Here is a 13,469-nt window from a genome sequence, read left to right on the forward strand (position 1 = left end):
AATTGATTATGATGAAACATTTGCACCAGTTGTTAGATTGGAAGCCATAAGGATATTTTTGGCTTATGCTACTCACAAGAAGTTTATAGTCTTTCAAATGGATGTGAAAAGTGCTTTTCTCAATGGAGAATTGAAAGAGGAAGTATATGTTGAATAACCTCCAGGTTTTGTAGATTCAAAATTGTTGGGAACCAGGGACTTAGGGTGTTACTACGTTTTACGATAAAAATTACGAAAAGAGGATTACCTTGTTAATGGTTGATTCCACGCTCTTCTATTGTATTCCCAAATTCCCTTGAGCATAGTGTGGCCTCCGTCTTCTCAAGTTATCCTCTCTTCTTGCTCCTTGGTGGCTACAATATGTTTTCACACAATTGCCAAGCAAGAAGAGAATAAGAATATATATATAGGCTATAATAGGGACCATGGATAATTAGGTTGGGCCTTCTAATTACATCTTGAGCCTAGCCCAATGTAATTAAATATTAATTCAATCCACTAAAGAATTAATATTTGCACTACCTTTCCTAATACCGTAATTTAATTAATTCGGTTCCAATATTATTTGCTTATTAAATTCCCCATGTTTAAAATATCATATGTCCATTAATTACATAAATTACTGATAATTTATTTAATTAATATCTTTTATCCTTGATCATCAGTGTTATCACAATACACCGTCAAGCTCCTAGGAAAATTAGTGTTTATTTAATCCACTATTACATAAAAATCTATGTGTCCATCCATCTAACTCCTATCGCTTCCACATGCTTGTCAAAAACCTTGGTTGGCAAGCTCTTTGTGAAAGGATCTGCTCGGTTGTCTTCTGATGATATGTGAGCCACAACTATATCCCCTCGCTTTACGATTCCTCGTATGAGATGATACTTACGTTCAATATATTTAGCTGCTTTGTGGTCTCGCGGTTCCTTTGAATTTGCCACAGCACCAGTGTTATCACAATACACCGTCAAGCTCCTAGGCAAATTAGGTACCACATCTAAGTCCAAAAGGAAGTTCCTGAACCATACAGCCTCCTTGGCAGCCTCAGAGGCCGCCACATACTCGGCCTCCATGGTGGAGTCTGCAATGCATTTCTGCTTTACACTCCTCCATATAACGGCTCCACCTCCTAAAGTAAAAACATATCCCGAGGTTGATTTCCTCTTATCCCTATCTGATTGGAAATCTGAATTAGTATATCCCAAAGGAAATAGATCTGAGGCCTTATAAATTAACATATACTCCTTAGTCCTTCTCAGGTACTTGAGTATAGTTTTTACTGCACTCCAATGTTTCTGACCTGGGTTCGACTGATATCTACTAACCATGCCTACAGCAAAGCAGATGTCAGGCCTCGTACATAACATAGCATATATTAAGCTTCCACATGCTGAAGCATAAGGAACTGCTTTCATGCTCTCTATATCCTTAGGTGTCGAAGGACACTGCTTCTTAGATAGAGCAACTCCATGCTTAAAAGGTAAAAAACCTTTCTTGGAGTTCTGCATATTAAAACGAGCTAATACTTCATCAATGTAGGGCTCTTGAGACAAAGCCAACATCCTTTTCTTGCGATCCCTTATAACTTTGATCCCAAGGATGTATGCCGCTTCACCTAAGTCCTTCATGTCAAATTGTTTGAACAACCATGCCTTTACTGATGACAACATCTCAACATTGTTTCCAATGAGTAAAATATCATCTACATATAGTACTAGAAAAACCACTGCATTACCTTCACTTCTCTTATACACGCACGATTCGCTTGGACTTTGATCAAATCCATATGACTGGACTGCCTGATCAAAACGAATATTCCAGTCTCTAGAAGCTTGTTTAAGTCCATAAATAGACCTCTTAAGCTTACATACCAGATGCTCTTGGCCTTCCTTAATGAATCCTTTTGGTTGCTGCATATAGATGGTTTCTTCAAGACTTCCATTAAGAAAAGCTGTCTTGACATCCATTTGCCAAATCTCATAATCGAGATGAGCTGCTATAGATAAAAGAATACGGATTGACTTAAGCATGACTACCGGTGAAAAGGTTTCCTCATAATCGATACCTTCTTTCTGAGTATACCCTTTCGCAACAAGTCTTGCTTTCCAGGCTTTCACCTTTTTATCTAATCCCCTCTTTTTCTTGTAGATCCACTTACATCCAATAGGTTTTATACCTTTGGGTGGTTCCACGTGCTCCCAGACCTGATTAGAATACATTAATTCTATCTCAGATTTCATCGCCTTTTGCCAAAGATCTGCATCTTTATCTTGTACTGCCTCTTCGTATGTACGGCGATCATCATCATATTCACCAGGGACCAAGTCTGAAGACTCTCCCAAAAACATGAATCTATCAGGTTGTTGAACAACCCTCCCACTACGACGAGGCACTGGTGCGGTATTAGTGACAGGTTGTACATTATGTTGTGGTTGTTCTACTTGTACTACAGCTTCATGGGTATTATTTTTCCCTCCCACTAGTTCCTCTAAAATGACACTACTCATGGGTTTGTGATTCATTATATAGTCCTCCTCCAAGAATCTTGCATTGGTGCTAACAATGACATCCCGATTCTTCGAACTATAAAATAAATATCCTTTCGTTCCCATGGGGTAGCCTACAAACAACCTTACTTCTGTACGAGATTCTAACTTAGTCGCGTTCTTGTTCAGCACATGTGCTGGACAACCCCATATTCGAATATGTCTTAGACTCGGTTTATCCCCGGTCCAGAATTCTAAGGGGGTTTTAGGAACCGACTTAGAAGGTACTAAGTTTAGAAGATAAGTTGTTGTCTCTAAGGCATGTCCCCAAAACGACTTGGGTAAATCCGAATAACTCATCATCGATCTAACACTCTCTAAAAGAGTCTGGTTCCTTCTCTCTGCTACACCGTTCTGCTGGGGTGTGCCTGGTGCAGTTAACTGGGATTCTATCCCATTTTCTGATAAATATTCCCTAAATTCTCCAAGGAAGTATTCGCCTCCACGATCTGATCGTAGTGACTTGATACTTTTATTAAGTCGCTTCTCCGTTTTAGCTTTGTACTCTTTGAACTTATCAAAGCACTCAGACTTACGGTGCAACAAATAAACGTACCCATATCTAGAATAATCATCAATGAAAGTGACGAAATATTCGTAACCACCTCTTGCTTGGATATTCATGGGTCCACATAAATCAGAGTGAACCAATTCTAACGGTTGTTTGGCTCTATTCCCTTTTGCCTTGAAAGGCCTATTAGTCATTTTACCTTCCAAGCAGGATTCACAAACTGGAAATGGCTCCACTGCCAATGAGCTTAAAGGCCCGTCTACTACCAGTCTTTGAATCCTCCTCAAGTTAATATGACCTAATCTCAAGTGCCAAAGATATGTTTGGTTCAAACTAGAAGGTTCCTTTCTTTTAGTAGAGTTAGAAGATGGGTTGTTCAATTCCCTAAATTGCAGTTGCAGTGCAGGTTGACTAGGATTAATTATATACAAATTGTCTTGCAATGTACCAGAACATATAATTCGTTTATTCATCATAATAGAAACATTATGATCCAAACAAACATTATAACCATCCAAAGCAAGTTTAGAAACCGAAATTAAATTCCTTCTAAAAGAAGGTACATAAAGACAATTGTTCAAAACCAAAATCCTATCAGAACCAAAAGATAAATGAATAACTCCTACTACAACTACTGATACTTTCGTAGCATCTCCCATGAACACGTATATCTCACCATCTCTAAGCATTCTGGATAGTTGGAACCCCTGCATAGAATTACAAACATGATCAGTGGCTCCTGTATCTACACACCAAGTGCTCGTAGATATAGCCGCTATAAATGTTTCTGTAACTAGAGAAAGAGACATACCAGTATTGTTTATCTTCTTAGGAAGAGGACAATCCTATTTCCAGTAACCTGACTGTTTGCATCTGAAGCACTTTCCCTTAGGCTTTTTCACACCACCCTGAACTCCCACTGCCTTCACAGCTTTCTGTATCTGAGCCTTTTTCTTCTTCTTAATACCTTTCGGCTTAGAGGAAGAACTTTTCTCAGCCACATTCACTTGAACACTCTGCCAAAATAATCCTTCAGCTGCCTGAAGTTCTGTCAGCAGTTTCGCGAGACTATACTGCCTCTTGTTCATGTTGTAATTCAAGCGGAACTGCTCAAAACTCTTGGACAAGCTCATAAGGATAATGTCAATCTGGGTTTCCCCGTCAAGTTCAGCACCAAGGATCTCTATCTCATTCAGATGAGACATCATCTTGAGAACATGATCCCTTACAGGTGTGCCTTCAGCCATCTGAGTGTTCATTAAAGCCTTCATGGCTACTTGCCTAGCAGCCCTATTCTGATCTCCAAAAAGTTCCTTGAGATTAAAGAGCATATCCGAAGCAGTGGCCATAGACTGATGCTGATGCTGCAAAACACCCGACATTGCTGCCAGAATGTAACATCGCGACATTTCATCAGCCTTAATCCACCGTTTATAATACTCTTTCTCATCTTCAGGAGCATCAACAGCAGGCTGTTCAGGCTTGGGTTCATAAGTGCAAAACTTGTACTCCTCAGCAGTCAACACAATGTCCAAATTTCATTTCCATTCAATATAGTTAGGTCGGGTAAGTTTGTTATCCTTAAGTATGGTGAATAGTGGATTAAAACCCATTTTATCCTGAGAATCATGCATAAAAATATCACATAAATAAGGGTGCATTAATTATTAAGATCTATTGATTCCTCTAACAATTATTAAAATTTAATGCACTAACATATAAACACCATAAGCTTCTGGTACGCCACGATGTGTGACATGTATACCACCTAATTTTGTTTAAATGTTACTTCGGTCCTATTACTAAACAATATGCCACGTTGGGGTGGACTATATTATTTTTCATAGCTAAGTGTATACCATCATCAAATCTTAAATTATTTGAAATCTATGGAACTTGGTACGCCACGATGGGTGGCATGTATACCTTCCAATTATTCGTAATTTTGCCTTGAATAGAATACTTCAATTCAATATTCATCAATGGTTTGATTTCCAGGTAGTGGAGGAGTCACATCGGTCTCGCTTAAAACCCACAGCCTTACAAGTTCGATGAACCCGTTTTTGACAAAATCGCCCCAAATCAGAAATAAAGAAAATCCGTATTTATTCCTTTCAAAATTTATTAATTTAAGAAGTTTGTTCTAGTAATTTCTATAACATTCTAGACACCATAAATTACATGCCACGATGGATGACATATATATAATTTATATTCGTCTTTATGTTAAATTACCTACAACCAATAATGGAGACCATGGGATTTAATTTCATATTAATTCCCTCTCCCACTTAGAATTTTTTTATTAAAATTGAGGAATTTTAAAATTAAATGGGGCCCTATGTTGTTATAATTATGTCTAATCATGCATTCAAAATACACACATAATTTTAGCAACATATAACATTTAATTAAAGCAATAAATAAAATTTATGTCCATGTCGTCCTAATTAAGTTAAACATGCAATTTTAAAAGAATTACACACATAATTAACGACACACATAATCAATAAATTAAAGCAATAATTAAAATTTAATGGAAAAAATTAAAATAAATTTTCCACTATTATGGCCCTTGAAAAAAAATCCAGCTCTAAAAAAAAAATCTGCCCCAAGCGCGCCCCGACGCCCCCAGCAGCCCCAGCAGCCCAAGCAGCCCCAGCAGTCCCAGCTGCCGCAGCAGCCCCAGCAGTCCCAGCTGCCGCAGCGGCCCCAGCAGCCCCAGCGGCCGCAGTGCGCGCGCCTGTTGCTTTTCTGTGAGTTTTGTTTTGATTTTGTTCGATCCAAACATCAACAGCAGCCCCTTGTAATCGCACAGCGGAACAAAAAACTACCGGAATTAATTTCCGATCGCAGATAACTATTACAAAATACCCGGAACAATTACAAAAAAAATAGATCTAATACAAAACTAATTTTGTAAAATCTATTCTAACACGATCAACCCTCGTATAAATTACAACCACGATTAAACCACGTGGAAACCAAAACAAAAAATAACCACGATTAAACCACGTGGGATCCAAACACATAATTAAAATATACATGGCCATAATAGTGGATTAACAACCTGCATCAAAACCAATACAAGCAAAACACTATATACACGCATATATAATTACGACATGGACATTATATCATAAAACGTAGAACCCATTACCAGGCTCTTGATACCAATTGTTGGGAACCACGGACTTAGGGTGTTACTACATTTTATGATAAAGATTACGAAAAGAGGATTACCGTGTTAAGGGTTGATTCCACGCTCTTCTATTGTATTCCCAAATTCCCTTGAGCGAAGTGTGGCCTCCGTCTTCTCAAGTTATCCTCTCTTCTTGCTCCTTGGTGGCTACAATATGTTTTCACACAATTACCAAGCAAGAAGAGAATAAGAATATATATATAGGCTACAATAGGGACCATGGATAATTAGGTTGGGCCTTCTAATTACATCTTGAGCCTAGCCCAATGTAATTAAATATTAATTCAATCCACTAAAGAATTAATATTTGCACTACATTTCCTAATACCGTAATTTAATTAATTCGGTTCCAATATTATTTGCTTATTAAATTCCCCATGTTTAAAATATCATATGTCCATTAATTAAATAAATTACTGATAATTTATTTAATTAATATCTTTTATCCTTGACCATCCACTCAACCTTTATTTAATTATGCCAGAATAAATTCCACCTGCAGGGTTTCACATAATTAAATCTTTTGGAGCTTTCAAGGGGACATCATTAACCCGAATATTATCAGGACATGGATTCCTTCAATAAATAATATCCACCATGTATATAATTCCATCACCCAAAATATAATGATATAATTCAAAAGAATTATTATATATATAAATCAAAGCATGTAAATAATATACACGTGTCAATTACTATTTCCGGATTAAGAACCTAAGCATTAATAATAACATAGAATCTTAGTTCTCCTTCTTAATCAGTATTAAGGGAACAATTCTAAATTTGATCTTGTTCAATATACACAAAGTATACTAGTATTATTTATTAGTCAATATAAACTAATCTAAATAATACTACAGCCATACCAGTGGATTGTCCAACACCACCTGTGCTGTGAACCTTATTATATTATATAACCGTATTTAACAATCTAATATTCTGTATCCCATTTGATACTAGATTGTTCACAATATATAATATTAGACAACATGTAAACATTAAAATGATTCTCAAATAAACTGGCCAGAAATAAATGTACATACTTCAAATAAATATTTTCAGTATACACTAACAAAAATTTCCTAATCATGTCTACAGACTTGACAAAGCACTTTATGGCCTTAAGCAAGCTCCAAGAGCATGGTATGAGACACTAGCTCAGTTTCTTCTGGAAAGTGGATTTAACAGAGGGTCTATTAACAAAATATTGTTTTATCTCAACCATGGAAAGGACTTACTTTTGGTGCAGATATATGTTGATGATATCATTTTTGGTTCTACAAATGACAAACTTTGTAAAAGGTTTACCAAGCTCATGCAGTCAAGATATCAAATGAGTATGATGGGGGAACTTAGCTATTTTCTGGGCCTTCAAGTCAAGCAGAATGAAGAAGGCACTTTTATTTGTCAATCTAAGTACACTGGAAACTTGCTAAAGAAATTTGGAATGCAAGATTGTTCAAGTGCATCCACTCCCATAGCCACTGCAACAAAATTGGATAAGGATACTGGTACATCAGTAGATATTACTGATTACAGAGGTATGATTGGCTCATTACTCTATCTAATTGCAAGTAGACCTGATATCATGTATGCTACTTGTCTCTGTGCAAGATTTCAAGCAGGTCCAAGAGAACCTCACTTAACAGCTGTGAAAAGAATTTTCAAGTACCTTAAAGGTACAACTGATCTGGGATTGTGGTATCCTAGAGAATCATACTTTAAGCTAATAGGTTACTCAGATGCAGATTTTGCAGGATGCAAAATTGACTAGAAAAAGCACAAGTGGAAGCTACCAATTTCTAGGAGGCAGATTGGTTTCTTGGTTTAGCAAGAAACAGAAGTCAATTTCCACATCAACTGCAAAAGCAGAGTACATTGCTGCAGGAAGCTATTGTGCACAGATTCTTTGGATGAAGAATCGGTTACTGGATTATGGGTTAGAATTTTCTAAAATTTCTATTTACTGTGATAATCAAAGTGCTATTGCTATGACAGGTAATCCATTTCAACACTCAATGACAAAGCACATCAGCATTAGGTACCACTTCATAAGGGAACATGTGGATGAAGGTACAGTGGAATTACATTTTGTTCCAACAGATCAACAACTAGCAGATATCTTCACAAAACCACTGTGTGAAGCTACTTTTACAAGATTGGTAAATGAACTTGGAATGGTTTCAGGTTCTTTCTCTAAATCTGCTTAGTTTATGTTCTGATACATCAGATTTTATGATTAGTTTATAGAGATATTACTATCTTTGTGTATTATGTGCTTAAATTGAAATTTGCTTAAGTGCTGATTGTTGTCTGATGTGAATTTCTAAACTTTGATAATGATATGCATGTCTCTGTGACTATTCAATCCAATGAGGATAATTGTGCTAGATGCTGAACTAGTAGTCTTTAATATACTAAAAATCCCATGTTTGAAGTAATTGTTTATGTGGAAATCTTTTAACACAAGCAAATTTTGATATTGAGCTTAGTTAAGTTTACTTTGTGTATCTTATTACTAAGTCAAAAACTAGAATAGTGCTTCTTATCTGTTAAGTTCTGATGTTAGTAAATCTGGTGAATGTACTAAGTGCTGATAAGCCTCACTTATCAAAAGAAAAAGAAAAGAAAAGAAATAAAAATCAGGTACTCCTTTGAGATCTAGAGTAAAAATATGGAAGGGAAGACCCAAGTGTATTGCTAGTATTAAGTTATATGCATTAGAAAAGCAAAATAAATATTTTCTTGGTGACTTTTCACACTCTATGATTACTGGAGAAATACTCTGATAATAGCATAAATTCTGATAAGCAGTCGTGACTCACTTATACTGAGAAGCCACTGTAAATTGGAATTTCAGAAGATGCATAAAATGAGCACAAAACAGCTGAGGTGGACTCATGCATGAACTCATTCTATAGTAGACTTCACAATAATGACAGATTTTGAGCAAAGTTCTTAGTTATGCCTTATTTCTAAGATGTACTGAAGTGAATCAGACTTTAATCTTTATCTGATATTTAGCTTACTGCACACACATACACTCCATATAAATGATGAAAATTACTGTGGTGATAAATGTTATTTTAGATGAACAGGTTAAGTGTCAGTTGCATAAATTTTGAGGACAAGTTATGATGAAAATTCTGATAATTAAGTTCTGAAGAAACGAAATCAGTATTTGTGTGAAGAATTACAGAAATAGACATTCACTTTTCGAGTTAAGGAGCCATGTTCTGATGACTGTTAAGTTCTGATATAAGTCTAAGTTCTGATATTAAATCCTAATTCTTTACTTGACTTATTTGTGGTTAAATCTGCAACAGTCATATTTAAAATCAGAATATGTTTGGGTGAGATATAAACAGTCAACATAATTTGGGTTAGTGGTACTCGTATATGCACAGTAATTTTTACTTGTTTCGTGTGCTCATTAACTCTTGTTTTAAACTTCCAATGGCTTTCATTATTACTCATCGGTCTAGGGAGACGAGGCTTTACTTCTTTTCATTTCACATTCCATGCATCTCTTGGTCTTCCCTTGTCTATATAACTGACCAATAGTCCTTCAGTAAAAATCAATTCTTTCTTCTCTCAAACAATGACTCGGTTTGGTTGGTTTTACTGTTATGGCTCAGATAAGGTGACTATCTGGAACAATGGAGTTCCAACTCGTTATCCTATAAACAACATTCCTTCTAATCTCTGGATTCAATTTCTAGAAATCATTAAAAATGACTTGTTGACTGTTCAAAGAGATCTTCATCTCCGTTCTCTTCGTCAGCAGGAGAAAATCATTCGTCTTGCTATTCTTTTTATTGAAGATAGGAAGAAGAATTAATTGATATCCTCCTGTTTCTCTTCACTGTTAGCTTTGTCAGTCTTTTAGACTAGGACTAAGGCTGTTGATGTTAGGGATTCTAGACTAGGGCAATCATGTAATTTTCTGCATGTAATTTAAATTTCATGAAATGTATTCGTTTGATATATTAATGAAATTTTACTTTATTGCAAGATTTTGTCTCTAAGTCGTTTCATATTCTGATGACCTTTTAAATTCTGATAATAATCAAGTTCTGATGACCTTTTAAATTCTGATAATAATCAAGTTCTGATGCTGACGTGGCAGTATTTATTTCCTTGGTTTATTTTTGGTCATTACCTCAACGATCATATTTTTCAGAATATTGGTTTATGAGAGATAAATCAGTAATAATCATTTATTTAATGGGATTACTTGATTAGTGGGACGGTTTTTCTCCTTGAAAAACTGCATGTGATAAGTAATAATTGCTTATTTACCGTGCTCATTAACTTTTGCCTTATCTACTGCATGTCTAACAGGTGTAAAGGTCTGTTCCACTACTTATTAACTTTTGTCACGTGGGGTGTCTAAGTAAAAGAGATAAAAGACTTCTAAATCTTTTATTTTCATTCTTATTCTACTCTTTCTCTTTTCTTATTCTCTCTCACATTTTCTGACGGTTTCTTTACAGACATTTTATCAAACACCTTACATGCAATTTTATTCCTCACTTATTTCTCATGGCACCCAAGGATTTATTATTGATGGAGCCAAGTTTGTACCAAACAACTATGCTGCAATCTTGAACAAGGCTGAAGCTCCATCATATTTGCACTTTGTGAAAGATTTCTTAGCAAATAGTGAGATTGGGTATGCTTTGACCCAACCTCAAGCTATTTCAAGCCAATAAGTACTGACATTTTGGCGGACTGGGCATTTTGATGATGGTGGTGCTACTGGTACTCCAAGCATCATATTTGAAGTAAATGATGTTGAGCATGTGGTTACTCCTGGAGCAGTTTGTAAAGCTCTTCACTTACCAGAAGGCTGTACATTCTCAACAGTGGAGGATCCTGTTCTACAGCAGCTCATGGCCAGTTTGGGCTATGAGAGCAGTTTGGGAAAGCTTGGACAATTGAAAAGAGAAAATATTAGGAAGGAATGGAGCTTTTTCTTCAATTGTATCACTAAGGCATTCTCCAATAAGTGTTCCAACTTTGATGCCATTCCAATCATGAGTCAACAAATCGGGTATGCTCTTATTAATCACACTCACTTTGATTTTGCAAGTGTTGTGCTAGGTTTCATAGGGGATAGGATGATAGAGGATAGGAATGTAGTATACTTTGCTAGATTCTGTCAGCTTATATATTCTTTTTGTTGTGCTGATGAGCCCCAACCTACCACTGATTTAATTCCACCCTTTAAGCTTGCAAAAAGGGCTTTTAATGACTTGTTAAATGCTGACATAAAGAAACAAGTGGTTAGACCCTTACAGATACCTCGGTTAGTGAAACAGATACTAGTAAATGTTGATCCTCAAACCTACACATCTGTTTACCCTGATATTCAACCCACCAACACATCACAGCCACCACAATAGCCATCAGAACATACCACATCTACCCAAACACCTCAACCTTCTCAACCTCAACCTACTCAACTCTCAATTAGGACATATTTCAAATCATCACAGTCATCTCAACCTCAACCTTCAGCATCTCAACCTCAACCTTCAGCACATCCTGTGTAGCCTTCTTCTGCTAGAGCAACAACATCAAGACCTAAGAAAGTTTCACAGAAGAAAAGAAGGAGGATCATCTTGAGAGATGAATCAGATGATGAGACACAGGTTCAACCTACAGAAGCTGTTGTTACTGCAGCTGAGAAAGTCTCTTCTCAGAAAGATACAGAGACTGGGAGTTCTAGGTCCCTGAAAAGGCTTAGAACAATTAATTCTGATGATGCATCTCCTACAGTCTCCTCAAAAGCTAAAAAATTTAAAACATTAGCAAAAAGGCCTGCAGATTCTGGTAAAGGAATGGAAGCAGCAGCTAAGGAAGGGGGTCAGGAATCTCTGATCTCACAAGACCCTGTTGAAGCTCACAATTCTCCAAGTGCTGATCCAGACCTTCATGCAACTCATCACTCTCCACTTCATGAGCCAGAAATAACTCATATTCCCACACCTCCAGTATCTCCGATACATGCTGATAACCAGGGGCCAAGTGATGAAATTGACATCCATAACTTGAAAGTGCCTCAGGTTTTGTATCTAGAAGCTCCACCAACTCAAATCACTCCACCAACAACACCAATTCTAGATGCTGATTTTGATGAAGATATTCCTTCTACACCAATTCTGAATCTGGATGATGAAAATCAGAATTTAGATGACCATCAAGGTTTGGCTGTTGATCAGAACTTAGTTGGAGATCAGCACTTAGAGGATGATGTTGAAGCCTCAATAGCCTCTCATACTATTCTTTTATCAGAGGATGCTGATGATGCTGATTCTATAAGTTCTAATGCTGCTAATATTGAACTTACTGGTAAAGCTGCTGTCATTGTAGATGCTGATGCAGCTGGTCCATCAGGACATGCACCTCAACAAATTGTTCATAAAGCTGACTTAGTCAAGAAGTTTGTTACAGGGGAAGCACCAGTACCTTGGAGTGAAACTCCTAGAGAAAGGGAGTGGTCTAAGGAATGGAACAAAGTTACTTTTGTTCCTTCTTCAACTATACTTGCTGAGCACTTGGCAAAAGCTGATGAGATGCTAGTCAATGATGATTTCAAGACACAGCTAAGAGTTACTGCACTCAGTACAAGACACCTTCAAGGTCAATAATCTGTAACTCAGGCCAAGGTGGAGAAAATTCAAGAATCTATCAATCAGCAAGATATGGTTGCCAAGCTGGACAAAAAAAGGTTTTTCAAACCTACTTTTGACATAATTGAGTACATTGAGAAAACCCAAGAGAAGCAACAGTCTCAGATTGATAAAATTTTAAAGAATCAAGCTTCTCATCAAAATCAACTCAATGAGATCCAATCCTCAGTGGAATTGCTTCTCTCTCTTCTTTTACCCGCTGATGCCAAAAAGGGGAGAAAGTAATTAAGTCCAAATGCAAAACTGTTAAGACACTGAAGGGAAAGGATGATGAAAAAGATGACCAGGGAAACTCTGGAATGGGTGGAGGTCATGGTCAAGGTAAAGGTCTTTCATCAAGCAAAGCTGGAACTACAAGTCGAAGAACAAGTTCTGATACTGGGAGAAGAATAAGTTCTAATACTGGTAAAAGGATAAGTTCTGATGAACATCTGGAACTTGATAAGGAAATTTCAAGACAATTATTTTTGAAAGAAAATCCAGAAATGGATTTTGAGAGTCTAAAG

This window comes from Apium graveolens, chromosome 7, assembly GCF_009905375.1.
Source record: "Apium graveolens cultivar Ventura chromosome 7, ASM990537v1, whole genome shotgun sequence".
Classification (NCBI taxonomy): Eukaryota; Viridiplantae; Streptophyta; class Magnoliopsida; order Apiales; family Apiaceae; genus Apium; species Apium graveolens.